Source organism: Dasypus novemcinctus, chromosome 3 (assembly GCF_030445035.2).
Source record: "Dasypus novemcinctus isolate mDasNov1 chromosome 3, mDasNov1.1.hap2, whole genome shotgun sequence".
Classification (NCBI taxonomy): domain Eukaryota; kingdom Metazoa; phylum Chordata; class Mammalia; order Cingulata; family Dasypodidae; genus Dasypus; species Dasypus novemcinctus.
The window spans coordinates 40,483,095-40,495,724 of NC_080675.1; the positions used below are offsets into that span (position 1 = coordinate 40,483,095).

At 39.3% G+C, this 12,630-nt stretch overlaps 1 protein-coding gene and 1 non-coding gene across 3 annotated transcripts in view; both read right to left on the reverse strand.

Moving 5' to 3' along the window:
- SLC39A9 (solute carrier family 39 member 9) overlaps positions 1-12,630 on the reverse strand; it is a 105,310-nt gene that overhangs the window by 32,256 nt on the left and 60,424 nt on the right. The window lies entirely within an intron of this gene.
- LOC111760204 (small nucleolar RNA SNORA42/SNORA80 family) lies at positions 3,028-3,159 on the reverse strand. The gene has a single exon (XR_002793962.1). It is a non-coding gene; the product is annotated as a small nucleolar RNA SNORA42/SNORA80 family (small nucleolar RNA).

A 12,630-nucleotide genomic window follows, 5' to 3' on the forward strand; every position in this document is an offset into this window, starting at 1 on the left:
TTTCTCCCCCCCTGCCCCCACAGTTGTCTGTTCTCTGTGTCCATTCACTGTGTGTTTTCTGTGACTGCTTCTATCCCTATCAGTAGCATTGGGAATCTGTTTTTCTTTTTGTTGCCTCATATTGCTGTATCAGCTCTCTGTGTGTGCAGCGCCATTCCTGGGCAGGTTGCACTTTCTTTCACGCTGGGCGGCTCTCCTTACGGGGCGCACTCCTTGTACCTGGGGCTCCCCTACGCAGGGGACACCCCTGCGTGGCACGGCACTCCTTGCGCACATCAGCACTTCGCGTGGGCCAGCTCCACACGGGTCAAAGAGGCCCGAGGTTTGAACCACGGACCTCCCATGTGGTAGATGGACGCCCTAACCACTGGGCCAAGTCCAATTCCCTGATTATATTTAATAACATTTAACTAGCCCTCTTCTACTTAAATGTAAAGCAAAATTACAAAGTCCTAAGATAATTGTAGCTCAAAAGAAGCTGATATGTGGAACACTTGAAGAAATGTTGAAAATTAATGGGACAATCTATACTTGAACCATTCCTGATGACAGCGGTTTTGATGATTATCCAGACAGTTATGTCAGACTTTACTTAGGTCCTTGACCCCATACTCTGCCTTCCTAAAATACCTATTCTAATATCCCAAAAAATTAGGTGGACTCAAATTTAGCTTTATAAGTAAACAAGCATTCCATATTCAATAAACTTTGAAATTCTTAAAACCCATTTCTATGGACAGCTTTCTCATAGAAAAGCTAATAATCATCTAATTTCAAAGCTGTAATTGTAGAAGAGTATATGAGAGGTTCCTTTTTACATTAATTAGTACTTAATAGTGCTTATTAAAGTGTCAGAGCACTTAGTTTACAAAGTATGCTGAGCTCTGAAAAAAATAATTTGTTAATTATCATAATTAAAAGGTCCACAGAAGAACTAAACCATAGACTGCAGCAACACGTGAACAAACTCCTTTCTTGAAGTTTGCAGAAACGTTGGTTTGAAATGCAGTAAAGAAAAGGAGGGGGAGCAGATGTGGCTCAAGTGGCTGAGCACCTGCTTCCCACATGGGAGGTCCCAGGTTTCATCCCCAGTGCCTCCTAAAACAAACAAAACAAACAATAAGCAAACAAATGAAAAAACCAGCTCAGGGGAGCTGATGTTCAATACAAGGTCTCAGTACCTAAAAAAAAGGAGGGAGGGAGAGTAGTGAAACTGAAGTGATGTGACTAAACTCATTCTGAAGAGAATGATGGAAAATTTGGAGACAGCTTAATTTAAAGCTAATATCATAGTTAAACATTTTAAATAGAATGAGATATTTACTTTTTTAAAAGAATGATGGGGAATTTTGGTGCTGGCCAATGGGGAAGAAGCCCTATGGCCTCAATCACCCACTGGTTACAACTAAAAATTCAGGACAAAACACACACAAACACAAAACTACCTGAGGACTCTAATGAAAAGTAAGTAAGAGTGAGGGCAGCAAAACCTTCAAGAGAAATCCTTCTGGCTTTTCTTCTCTAACTGGAAAAAAAAAGCCTGTTGAGAGGCATTGGTACGGAGGGAAATCCCTTTAAAAAAATAAAACAAAATGAAAAAAAAAAAACACCTCTTGAGCTGAAGGGCGGAAGCAGGCTTGCGGTGGACAGGCCTGGAGGGGTCGGCCCAAACAGGCCACCACTGCCACCGCCCAGTTGCAGTGATGGCCTACTGTCAGCAAGAAGGGAAGGATGGAAGGATGGAATACTTGTAACTAAAGAAGACCATGAAACTCCAAGCAACGAAGAGCCGACCCAAATGATCCAAACAAGGAGCAAATACTGACAGTGCCAAATGATTAATTGGAACTGCCCGTGCCTTGACCCCTATGGGGTACAGTGCAAGCCGGCCTTTTCATTCCACTACAGCACGGAGAAAGAACGTCAGGGGGTCAGACTGTGTAGACCAGTTCTGGGCCATGCAGGAATGCATACAGAAATACCTGGACCTCTATCCCCACGAGGATGAGGAAGAAGAGGAAGAGAAGAAGCCAGCAGAAGGTGTAGAGGAAGTAGCTCCTGCTGGGGTCATACCACAACCAAAGAGGAGGGGTCAAGCTAATGAAGGCCACGAGGCACTGGGCTCCAGGTCTTCCATTTTAGATTGAGATGGGCCTTTTGCAAAATGCCTTTCAGTTGCTTTCCAACAAAATGTCTCTCCTTCTGCTGTTCCTGCACAGTAATGTACAAAATAACTTATTTTGATGATTGAGCTCCTGAACCCCTTGACAAATACACTGAATAAGATGGTTTTCTTTTACATTTGTGTCCCCTGTAAACCTATCAGCAAATGGAGCTGCCACTTTTGGATTCTCTTTTCTCAGACTGTCCTAAATTTTGCCCTTTGAAATAGCGTGCTGAATATTCCCAGCAACCACAAAACATTGCACAGGAATGTTTCTTTTGCATGAGTTGATCTACTCTAGCTCATGATATTCTTTTAGTACATTTCATACCCCTTCAGGAAATGAAACAAAAACAATTTCCTTTAAAAACACTGGAGGAGGGTCATTCCTAATACAAGAGGCCAGATTATCAGATATTTATTTCTCAAAAACCACACAGTAAGGTGATGATGCAACAAAAGAGAGACAAAGGGGAGAGTGTCAACGTGAAGCTCAGTAGAAACCAGGAACTGAGGTGGCACAGTTGACAGGGAACCTCTCTCCACATCAGAGGTCCCCATGATTAAATCCCGGTGAATCCTAGAGGAGAAAAAAATGAGCAGAGAAGACAAAAAGAAATAGATACAGATCACACAGCAAATGGACACAGCATAAAACAGCAGGGTGAGGGGAATGAGGGAGGGGGAGAGGAAGGGGGAAATAAATAAATCTTAAAAAAAAAAAAACCAAACAACTCAATGAGGTACCATCACCCACCTAGTAGGATGGCTAAAATAAAAAATTAAAGCAAAACAGACCGTATCAACTACTAGTAGTAAAGAGGGGGAACAACTAAAACTCTCTACTTTTTCTTTTTTTTTTACACTGGGCAGCCCCCTTCAGTGCGGAGGCCTATGGACAAGGCCAGGCAATGGTTCAGGGCTACAGTTTGCTCTGGCATGGGACACTATGAGAGGCCCACGGGGAAGGGCCTGCCATAAATCCAAACCCATGCATAAAACTCTCTACTTTAATGGTGGGAACACAAAGTGGCACAGCCATTTTTGAAAAAACGGTTTGACAGTTTCTTATGAAGTTAAACATAGGCTTCCAAAATAACCCACAAAGTCTACTTGTAGGTATTTACACAAAAGAAAGAAAATTCATATACATACCAAAACCTATGTGCAAATGTTTAAAGTTACTTTATTCATAACCAACAAAATTGAAAATGTCTTTTAACTGGTAAAGGAATAAACTATGGTTCATCCAAACAAAAGAATCAATGCTACAAAGAAATAAAAAGGTATAAACTATTGCTACACAGAACAATCTGGTGACTCTAAAATGCATTTCACCAAGTGAAAGAAGTCAGATTCAAAAGACTAAGTGATCCGTTCATGTGGGATTCTGAAAAGGCAAAACTATAGGGACAGAGAAGAAATCAGTAATTGCCAGTGGCTGGGGTAGAAGAAAGATATAACTACAAAAGAGAAGGACTAGGGAATCTGCAGGGGCAGGTGACAGAAATGTTCTGTATTTTTAGTGCAGTGGTGATCACCTGTACCTATGTGTATGTCAAAACTCACAGACGTGTGCACCAAAAAAAGTGACTGTTGAAGTATATAAATGAAAAAGTTATATAAATTTTTAAAAGTTTATATGATGATCAGGGCTAGATTCTAAGATCTATGATGAAAGCTTAAAGAATTTGGAATGCTTATTTTATAAAGAAGAACAGGTATATAAACCACACTGGAATCTGTTTTCAGAAGAATCCGTAAGTTATTTTGGGCCCCCAATCAGGCAAAGTGAAAACCAGGACTCCACAAAATACATGGCAGCTAAACTTAAACTATAACTGAAACATGGTATGTGAATTATATCATAAGAAGGTTACTAAAATAACAACAAAAACAACCAAAAAACCTATACCTAAAGAACTTCTTTCCTCTACTCCAGAGTTTCCTAACGTGTCTAATAAGAATCATTTGACAATTTGTTAAAAAGCACAATAGCTAGTGAGGGCTAGGGAGAGGGGCCAGGCCATGGTGACATGAGGTCCTACCATTTTAAGGTGTTTTTTTCTTGATTTAGCACTTGCCCTGCTACTGCAGTCCTTTAATTGTTTTCTGGAGCTTTGAGAAAGGTACTTCTGCCATTTCTTGTTCAAATTTTCTGTGGGAAGGACAGAAACTGAACCATCTTACTCTATTATCTTTATTAGGGGGGAGGGATACTCTATGATTTTTATTTTTAATTCTTTACATGAAGTGTTAGTGGGATTTCAGAAGGGAATAAAATTAGACATGTATATTAATCAGCCATTTCTTCTTCAGGAACCACAAATGGTTCCTTTGTTGTGTTTTCTTCATTAAATTAATATAAAACTTCAGGTACAGCAAAAAAGTAGATTCCAGATGGGAAAACGGTAACTTAATGGAAAAGATTATTTTGTTGAGATTGTACCTCCAAATAGGAGTAATTTTTAATTAGCTCATGTATCAGTGAAAGTGCATTCAGCAGAAAATCAAACTCTGACTCAAACTCAACACAGTACATGAAAATTTATTATCTCACATAACTGGAAGTTCAGAGGTGAGGGTATATGATTTAGCAGTTCAGTAACATTATCAAGAACATGTCACTCTGTCCAACTGCTGTTGTAACTGCCACCTTCATTTTAAGGCTAGTATCCCCCATGGTCATTGTGATCACTGCAGAGTCTGGCCAAGTGATTTTTTTTTAAAGCAGAACAAAAGTTTATTAACAATATAAGGCATGAGATAAATCCCAAATGAATTATATAGACCCAATGTGACTTCCATAAAAAGCACAAAATACATTATGTTAGAAATTTAGCTAGCATTCATTGTAACAGTAGGGGAAATCACCTGTTGTTGGTAGTCTTAATGGAGGGGGTGGAATCCAAGTTGAGCAGTAAAGAGTTTACATAAGTAAGCAAGCCTGGCACAGAGAGAGGACATAGAAACCAAGCCCTGGTGGGGGGAAGTAAAGGAATTGTATTATTTAGGGCTCTCCAGAGAAACAGAAGCAACAGGTTACATATATGCATGTTTATACATTTTAACATATATACATGCACACATATATATGTGTACATGTGTATACGTGTACACACACATATACAAAGAGATTTATTTTAAGGACCTGCTTCACACAATTGTGATAGCTGGCAAAGGTGAATTCTGTAGGGCAGGCTGCAGGCTGGAAATTCCAGTAAAGGTGATGAAGTTGAAGTTTTGTGTAAAAAAGAGTGGAGGGTGTGGTCTTGATACAGAATTTCTTTTTTAAAAAAAAAACTTTATTTTGTACATTTAATAATTGAAAATATAAACAATTAAAAACTAAAAAGAAAACACAGTTGAATAAAAACATACAATTCTTAATTAAAAGTACTGGATACCTATAAATTTTTTTTTGAATCTTACAATATGTTATACAAGATATTTGGTTCATAGTAATCCAATCACACAGTATTTATCCTTTTGTGTCTGGCCTGCTTCTTTCAACAAACTATCCTCCAGGTTCATCCATGTTGTCATATGCTTTACAACTTCCATCGTGTGAATACTCCACAGTTTGTTTATCCATTCACCTGTTGATAGACACCTGGGTTGTTTTCAACTTTTGGCAATATTCCATTGTGTGGATATACCACAGTTTGTTTATCCATTCATCTGTTGATAGACACCTGGGTTGTTTTCAACTTTTGGCAATCATGAATAATGTCGCTATGAACATTGGTGTGCAGATGTTTGTTTGTGTCCCAAGCGATTTTTGTCAAGGGTGCCAAGTCCACTCGATGGGGAAAGAATAGTCTTTTCAACAAATGATGTTGGGAAAACGGGACACCCATATGCAAAAGAATGAAAGGTGCTGGTCCGGAGGTGTCTGGACATCGATTTGGAGGGAAGGTAACAGAGAGGATCCATCTGTGAAATATACACGGAGATCCCAGCTACGTGTGGAGGACTCCCTCCTTGGGTAGGCGGAGCCGAGGCAGCTAGCACCGCGGCGGGTGGCGGGCGGGAGAGCCGAGCCGCGCTGTACCGCGGCGGGCGGCGGGCGAAGGAGACAAGCCCAGCCGAGCCTAGCCGTGCTGCAGCGGGCGGTGGGTGGGAGAGCCGAGCCGCGCTGCGCCGCAGCGGCGGGCGGTGGGCGGGGAAGCCGAGTCCGGCTGAGCCCGGCTGAGCCGCAGCGGTGGGGGGGGGGGGGGGGAGCCGAGCCCAGCCACGCCGCGGCAGGCGGCGGGCGGGGGACCGGAGCCCAGCTGAGCCCAGCCGAGCCTGGCGGCAGGGTTTCTGTTCTTTGTTTTTTGTTTTTTTTTTATTTTATTTTTATTTTTTATTTTTTGTTGTTGTTGTTCTTTTTTTTTTTTTTCAATCCTCTCTTTCTTGTCCCCAATATTCTTCTTATACTATTTTACCTTAACAATACAATAGGTCCTACAGGAAATACCTCACATTTGCTGGGTTTCCTCACCCTCCACTGCCTCATTTCTCTGTGAATAGATTTAGCCTATCTACACTATCCCCTTTCCCCTACAACTTGATATCCTCCACCATCTGCTATCTCTCCTATATTCCATCTCCCTTTCTTTGATCCACAAAGTGTCTAACTCTTAATTTCTAATACCTTTGTTTAGTTTTCCATCTGGTATTCATCCCTGAAACTATTACCTTTCTTTTCTCTTTCCCTCTCTCACGAAAACATTAGCCTCTTAGTACGTACCACATTCCTCCCATATTCAGTCGTCTACCTCATTATAGGTACTTTCCTACTACTATAACTCTAACAATTTACATGATCTAACCTCCATCCTCCCAGAACTCATATTGTTGCTTTGTAAACATATATCACCAATACTACTTCACACTTTTTCCTTCCTTACACAATTGACTTTCCCCAGCACTAATACTTTCCTTTAAAGTGAGCTTAACTAGCAATAAGAAATTGGAATAAGAAGAACAAAGTGACAAAGAGAAGATATAACACTTACGCAAAAACAACAGCTAATTAATCTCCAAGACTAGACAAAGAAGCTAAGGAACTGATTAAACCCGTCAAGAAAAAATGTTGACAAGACAGCAACAAAAATCTACAAACCAAACCAGTAATCAGGAAAACATGGCTGAATCCAATCAACAAACTGAAAATCAGGAAGGGGGGCAGGACTTCGCACAAGCAATGAAAGATCTCAGAACATTTATCACCGACAAATTTGATGAAGTAATGAAAGAGGTTAACAGCGTGAAGACAACACTTGGAGGGGAAATTGCAGACATGCGCAAAAAAATAACAGATATGATGGAAATGAACACCACAATTCAAGAAATCAAAAATACACTTGCAGCAAATATCAGTAGACTAGAAGAGGCAGAGCAGAGAATTAGTGATGTGGAAGACAGTGCATTGGAAATCAAACAGATAGTAGAAGTGGTCAATAAAAAGGTAGAAAAAATCCAGATAGGACTTAGGGACCTGAATGATAACGCAAAACGCTCAAACATACGTATTATAGGCATTCCAGAAGGAGAAGAGAAGGGAAAGGGGTCAGAAGGACTGTTGCAGGAAATAATGAATGAAAACTTCCCAAATCTACTGAAAGAGACAGATGTACATATCCAAGAAGCACAGCGCACTCCACTGGCCATAAACCCCAACAGGCCCACCCCAAGACATATACTTGTCAAATTATCCAATGCTCAAGACAAAGAAAAAATTCTAAAAGCAGCAAGAGAAAAGAAAACCATCACATACAAGGGAAACTCCATAAGATTAAGTGCTGATTTCTCATCTGAAACGATGGAGGCAAGAAGGCAGTGGTATGATATAGTCAAGGTACTAAAGGAAAAAAATCTCCAACCAAGAATACTCTATCCAGCTAAACTAGCATTCAAAAATGATGGAGAGTTCAAAATATTCACAGATAAACAGAAACTGAAAGAGTATATCAACAAGAAACCTCCCCTTCAAGAAATTCTTAAGGGAATTCTGCAGGAAGAAAGGAAAAAACAGGACAGTCAGAGATGGAGGAGAGTGTAAAAGCAACAGGAAAGACAAAAATAGAAGGGGAAAATAAAATAATACAAACAAAATATAACAAACACAAATCCAACCAAAATATGGCTACCATAAATAACTCTCTAAATGTAATAACACTGAATGTCAACGGATTAAACTCACCTATCAAAAGATTCAGACTGGGACACTGGATAAGGAAATATGACCCATCTATATGCTGCCTACAAGAGACACATCTTAGACCCAGAGACTCATGGAGGTTGAAAGTGAATGGCTGGAAAACAATCATACAAGCAAACAACAACCAAAAAAAGGCAGGAGTAGCTATATTAATATCAGACAAAATAGACTTTAAATGCGAAACAATTGTGAGAGACAAAGAAGGATACTATATTTTAGTGAAAGGGACAATTTGTCAAGAAGATCGAACAATCATAAATATTTATGCTCCTAACAAGGGCGCCTCTAAATATGTGAGGCAAACGCTGGAAAAACTAAGTGAAAGAATAGATGCATCTACAATTATAGTGGGGGATTTTAATACACCACTATCAACTCTGGACAGAACATCTCAAAAGAGAATCACTAAAGAAACAAAACATTTGAACAGTATATTAGAAGAGCTGGATCTAATAGACATATATAGATCATTACACCCAAACACAACAGGATATACATTTTTCTCAAGCGCACATGGAACATTCTCCAAGATTGACCATATGCTAGGCCACAAAGAAAGGCTTAATGAATTCAGAAAGATCGAAAACATACAAAACAATATCTCTGACCACAGTGGAGTCAAGCTGGAAATTTGCAAGGGACAGAGACCCAGACTTCACATGACAATTTGGAAATTAAACAGCACAATCTTAGAAAAACAGTGGGTCAAAGAGGAAATCTCAAAAGAAATCAATGGCTACCTTGAAACAAATGATAATGATAACACAACATACCAAAATTTATGGGATGCAGCAAAAGCGGTACTGAGAGGGAAATTTATAGCCATAAATTCATATATCAAAAAAGAAGAGCAGAAATTGAAGAATTAACTGCACATTTGAAGGAATTAGAAAAACAACAACAAAGTAACCCAACAGGAAGAAGAAGGAAGGAAATAACAAAGATAAGAGCAGAACTAAATGAAATAGAAAATAAGAAAGCACTTGAAAAGATAAACAAGACCAAGAGCTGGTTTTTTGAGAAGATCAACAAAATTGACAAACCTTTAGCGAGACTAACAAAGAAAAAAAGAGAAAAGATGCAAATACACAAAATAAGAAATGAGAAAGGTGATATCACCACTGACCCCACAGAAATAAAGACTATCATAAGAGGATACTTTGAAAAACTATATTCCAACAAAAATGACAATTTAGAGGAAATGGACAAATTCCTAGAAATACATAAGCAGCCCATACTGACGAAAGAAGAAATTGATGATCTTAACAAACCAATCACAAGCAAAGAGATAGAATCAGTCATTAAAAATCTCCCAACTAAGAAGAGCCCAGGGCCAGACGGCTTCACAGGTGAATTCTACAAAACATTCCGGAAAGAACTAACACCAATCCTGTTGAAACTATACCAAAAAATCGAAACAGAAGGAACACTGCCTAATTCCTTCTATGATGCCAACATTACCCTAGTACCAAAGTCAAACAAAGACACCACAAGAAAGGAAAATTACAGACCAATTTCTCTAATGAACCTAGATGCAAAAATACTCAACAAAATACTTGCTAATCGTATTCAACAACACATTAAACGAATTATACACCATGACCAAGTGGGATTTATCCCAGGTATGCAAGGATGGTTCAACATAAGAAAATCAATCAATGTAATACACCATATAAACAGATTGAGAGAAAAAAACCACATGATTATATCTATAGATGCAGAAAAGGCATTTGACAAAATACAGCACCCCTTCCTGATAAAAACACTCCAAAAGATCGGAATACAAGGAAACTTTTTGAACATGATAAAGAGTATATATGAAAAACCTAAAGCCAACATTGTTTACAATGGCGAAGTCCTGAAATCCTTCCCTCTAAAATCAGGAACAAGACAAGGATGCCCATTGTCTCCGCTCCTATTTAACATTGTCTTGGAAGTACTGGCTCGAGCACTGAGACAAGAACCAGATATAAAAGGCATTCAGATTGGAAGGGAAGAAGTCAAAATTTCATTATTTGCAGATGACATGATCCTATATATAGAAAACCCTGAGAGATCTTCAACAAAGCTCCTAGAACTCATAAATGAGTTTAGCAAAGTCGCAGGTTATAAGATCAATGCGCAAAAATCAGTAGCATTTCTATACACCAATAATGAGCAAGATCAGGAGGAAATCAAGAAACAAATACCATTCACAATAGTAAATAAAAAAATCAAATACTTAGGAATAAATTTAACTAAAGAGGTAAAAAACTTATACATCGAGAACTATACAAGACTGTTCAAGGAAATCAAAGAAGACCTAAATAAATGGAAGAATATTCCCTGTTCATGGATAGGAAGACTGAATATTATTAAGATGTCTATCCTACCAAAACTGATCTACACATTCAATGCAATCCCAATAAAAATCAACACAGCCTTCTTTAAGGAACTAGAAAAACTAACTATGAAATTTATTTGGAATAAAAAGAGGCCCCGAATAGCCAAAGACATATTGAAAAAGAAAAACGAAATAGGAGGAATCACACTTCCTGACTTCAAAACATACTACAAAGCTACAGTAGTGAAAACAGCATGGTACTGGCATAAGGAGAGACACACAGACCAATGGAATCGAATTGAAAGCTCAGATATAGAACCTCATGTATATAGCCATATAATATTCGATAAAGCCACCAAACCCTCTCAACTGGGAGAGAATGGCCTATTCAACAAATGGTGCCTGGAGAACTGGACAGCCATATGTAGAAGAATGAAAGAGGATTACCATCTCACACCTTATACAAAGATCAACTCTAGATGGATCAAAGACCTAAATATAAGAGCCAAGACCATAAAGACCTTAGAAAGCAGTGTAGGGAAACATCTACAGGACCTTGTAATAGGAAATGGCTTCATGAATATCACACCAAAAGCACGAGCAGCAAAAGAACAAATAGATAAATGGGACTACCTCAAAATTAAAGCCTTCTGCACCTCAAAGGAGTTTGTCAAGAAAGTAAAAAGGGAACCCACACAATGGAAGAAAATATTTGGCAACCATATATCTGATAAGAGACTTATAACTTGCATATATAAAGAACTCATATATCTCGAAAACAAAAAGATAAACAACCCATTTAAAAAATGGGAAAAAGATTTAAACAGACACTTCTCCAAAGAAGAAATACAAATGGCTAAAAAGCACATGAAAAAATGCTCCAAATCCCTAGCTATCAGGGAAATGCAAATCAAAACTACAATGAGATACCATCTTACTCCCATAAGATTGGCAGCCATGAAAAAAACAGTAGAATACAAATGCTGGAGAGGATGTGAAGAAAGGGGAACACTCATCCATTGCTGGTGGGAATGCAGAAGGATCCAACCATTCTGGAGGACAGTTTGGCAGTTTCTCAAAAAATTATCCATAGATTTGCCATATGACCCAGCAATACCACTGCTGGGTATATACCCATCAGATCTGAAAACAAGGACACAAACCGATATATGTACACCAATGTTCATAGCAGCATTGTTCACCATTGCCAAAAGTTGGAATCAATCCAAAAGTCCATCAACAGATGAGTGGATCAATAAAATGTGGTATATACACACAATGGAATACTACTCAGCTGTAAGAACCAATACACTACAATCGCACGTGATAACATGGATGAACCTTGAGAATCTTATGTTAAGTGAAGCAACCCAGGCATTGAAGGACAAATACTATATGACCTCAATGATATGAAATAAGTTAACTGCCTCAGAGAGCTAGAGTCTGGAAAAGTGGCTTACTGGAAATCGGGGGGTGGAGGAAGGATGTGAGTTAATATCTGTAGGGGTGGAACCTGTGATAAGCTGGGGGTAAGTATGAGCACAAAAAAGGGACAAAATGGGGGCAAGGGGTTACCTTCGGGTGGGGTTTTCTGGGTTTGAGGGGGGCTGGGGATGGGAAGAGGGGTAATATGGTCCAAGAAATAGGTGGGAGGGAGGGGCAACATACAAACATGGGAGAGTGCCAGAAGTTCGTTGAGAACTAAATGTTGAGTAAAACGTATCAAAGTATAAATAGGAGGGTCACCTGGTTAGGACGCTCAGGGGGTATGGTCTGATGCGGGACGGACTCCGGAGGGAATAGCTGAAGGCTCATTTTGCCAAGGTGGGTTCTACCATTGGGTGGGGTCGACCCATATCCTGGGGAAGACTAATGCCGTCGAATAGAGAGAACTGTATCTCTCATGAGAAAGGACGGCTCCCAGGGCATTAGATT